This window comes from Ictidomys tridecemlineatus, chromosome 2 (genome assembly GCF_052094955.1).
Source record: "Ictidomys tridecemlineatus isolate mIctTri1 chromosome 2, mIctTri1.hap1, whole genome shotgun sequence".
NCBI lineage: Eukaryota > Metazoa > Chordata > Mammalia > Rodentia > Sciuridae > Ictidomys > Ictidomys tridecemlineatus.
The window spans coordinates 211,617,230-211,620,602 of NC_135478.1; positions in this window are offsets into that span (position 1 = coordinate 211,617,230).

Genomic DNA, 3,373 nt, shown 5'->3' on the forward strand with positions numbered 1-3,373 from the left:
CATCGCCAAGTGTTTTCATGTGTTTGATAAATTTTAGGCTGGTGTCTCAACTAGTCTTGTACTCCTGTCTTCCTGTTAACACTCAGAGGACTGCACTCATTTTACCACCCTGACACCTTTCCTTGTCTTTAAATTGAAGGTTGGCATTGGGGAATAGAATATAGTGCATATAATATATTCACCTGGCAGAGGGAGTGGTATATTGGGGTTTGTCACATTCTTGTATTATTCAGCTAAGGGCAAAATATTATGGTATATAGAACAGAGTAGTCAGGGTAGGCCATTTCAGTGATAAAGTCTTATAAAAAAAATTTGCAATTTTAATAGCTATTACAGCTATTTATCATTTTTCAGGTTTTCTTTGGTGGATTTAGTTTACTTATATTCATTTTATAGTTAAAATTGACATTTGAAGGAAGTAAAGTCTGAAATCTTCGCTGCTACTTGCTCTCCATTCAGTATTTAATTTAGTACGCCTAGGGATTAGACGAAGAAGATGGCTGAAAAATTGAACTGATCTGCTCCCAGCTGGCCATATCTGTGATACATAAAAACATGGAATTTGGATGCTTTCCATCCGTTATCCTCTACTGCAGCCTTTCATCTTAGTGCCATTCTTCAACTAATAATCCTCTAGAATTCAGATAGCAGGTTGTCTTAGTCAGCTTTTTCGCTGCTGTGACTAAAAGACCTGACCAGCACAAGTATAGAGGAGGAAAAGTTTATTTAAGAGCTTCCGGTTTCATAGGTCTCAATCCATAGACAGCCGGCTCCATTTCTTGGGGCTCCTAGAGATGCTGAACATCTTGGCAAAAGAGTGTGGCAGAGGGAAGCAGCTCACATGATGATCAAAAAGCAGAGAGAGACTCTACTTGCCAGATACAAAATATATACTCCAAAGCCACACCCCCAATGCCCACCTCCTCTGCCACACCCCACCCACCTTCAGTTACCACTCAGTTAATCCCACCAGGGGAATAATTCACTGATTGGGTTAAAATTCATGCAACCTAATCATTTCTCCTCTGAACCTTCTTGCATTGTCTCACACATGAGCTTTTTGGGGATACATCACATCCAAACCACAACACAGGTTGATAATGCAGCTGTCATGTATTCCTAGAATTTCAAACCTATGGCTAGGATGCAGTCCTGACCATTTTTGAATAGTTTTATCTCTGGAACTGGCCTCTTGAGTTTTCCACCCCAAGTGGTCATCCTGTCTTAGGGCAACTCCAGATCCTGGACTTGAGTTCTTCCCTGTCCCTCATCTATATTTTTACTTCAAGAGGGTCCTCTAGCAGCATGGTGTGCTTTAACACACAAAGCAATAATGACATTTAGTTAGGTACTTTGGACTCTTATTGGCTTCCTAATATTGGGATATAAAAATGATTTTGATAAAATGAGTTGCTGATACTTTCTGATACAATTTGGTCTTATTCTTTTTCAGATCTTGGCTAAAATAAATGTGAACAAAGGTGACATTTATGGAAATGGTGTAAAATTACTTTTAACAACCCCACACTTCAAGCTCGGGGCCACCTAGTGAACCTGTTTTCTTGGCATTGTTAACTGGTGATCCAGAACTTCTCATGCAAGAATCTGGAAGGCTGTCTAACCTGCATCCTAATCTTGGCACCCTTCTGAAGTTGGGACAGAAATTAGTGATTTTTTTTCCTTAAAAGGAAGACAGCCCATCTAAAAATTTGGTCCTTGGAGAGGGCCAGCCTTTTTTTGCTGCCAGTGTAGTCTTGCCCTAGGGCTGGCTCGACATATCTCCCCTGCTCAGGCAAAAATGATGACTTAGTATGGGTTCAGTGTAGTGAGATGAGCGAGCAGCCAGAGCAGCCACATCTTCCTTTCTTTTCTTGTTTGTTTGGTTTGGGTTCTGGGAATTGAACCTAGGGTGCTCTACGAGTGAGCTTCATCCCCAGCTTTTTTATTTTTTATTCTGAGACAGGGTTTCTTTAAGTTCCACAAGCTGGCTTCAAATTTGCAATCTTCCTGCCTCAGCTTTGAGAGTCCCTGGGATTACAGGCATGTGCCATCCTGCCTGGCTGAGGATTTGTATCTCAGACAAGTCCGAAATAACATATTTTTCCAAAAGAGTACTTCTGTTCCTGAAAACAGAGGTTCTTGCATTGTCTACTACTAACTTGAGTACTGAAAATCATAGCATTCTTGGTTATAATACATTAATGTACACAGAGGATTAATGTGATCTATTTTCAAGCTACCAGATTCTTTTGCCCAAATTTTCGAGTTATTTCTCATCTTGGATCATGACTTTTTTGTTAAAATGCATTTCCCAGTGTTGCACATTTATAGCAGAGATCATTTGTGTTCTAGATCGAGAAGCCTCCCTGTGCCCTGTAGCTCTGCCAAGAATTGTTTTTTGTTTGTCAGAATGAATCCTTGGTGGGCTGCATTTGGTAGCTGAAAGAGATCAAGTTCCAATGTGCTCCCCTCCCCGCTTCCTACTGTATAGTTGTAGTTCTTCATTTTACTAACCTTTTGCTGTTTTCTGATGAAATGAAATGGAGGAAATAGGCCTGACAGAAGATTATCATGCCCAGTGTCATTTTTAATTCATTTTTATGCTTTAATGAGTGACATAAGTCTTCAAAGTTCAGCTTCCCTTTCTCTTGGAAAGGTTCTACATCTTTCTCAGAAACACCAACATCAGATCAACATGGAAAATCCTGGTCATATTTACTGTTTTTGTCTTTTGAATAATTGGGTTTTGCAAGTTTTGGGCTCACACATACATCATCCTTTGTTGTACTAAATTGCGCCTCCCTCACAGCAGATCTGGTGATGGCAGATGCCATGTCGTGATGTGGTCCAAGAGCTTTCACGCTGGACTATGAGAGGAATTTAAACCACTGATCTCAAAGGGAATTGGGACATCTGAAGTAAAGAATGCTTTAATCATCCAATCTCTTTCATTACCAAGTTATTGGATAAAATTGAAGGTAGAATGAAGTCACTCTTTTCAAGAATGGTGAAGTTTTATTTTTTGGAGGTTGCTATGGTTTGAATGTGTCTCCCTAATGTGTTGGAAACAGTCTCCAAATTCATATGTTGATGGCATTTTGTAGGTGATTTAGATAAGGTCATGAGGTTGAGGCCCCATGATGGCATTAGCGGCTTTATCATTAATAGCACAAAAGCCATACCCCTGCACATCAACTATGACATCATGAACTTATGGCCAGTGCCATATCCCTTTTCTTTCCCACTGACCCTGTGGAACTATCTTGAAACAAGTGGCAAACATCAGAAGTTGAATGTTGAAAAGGGAAACAAATAGGTCTTCTATCAGTCACAAGTAATCTGTTGTGAACTTTGTCCTATGTGGTACTCTAGA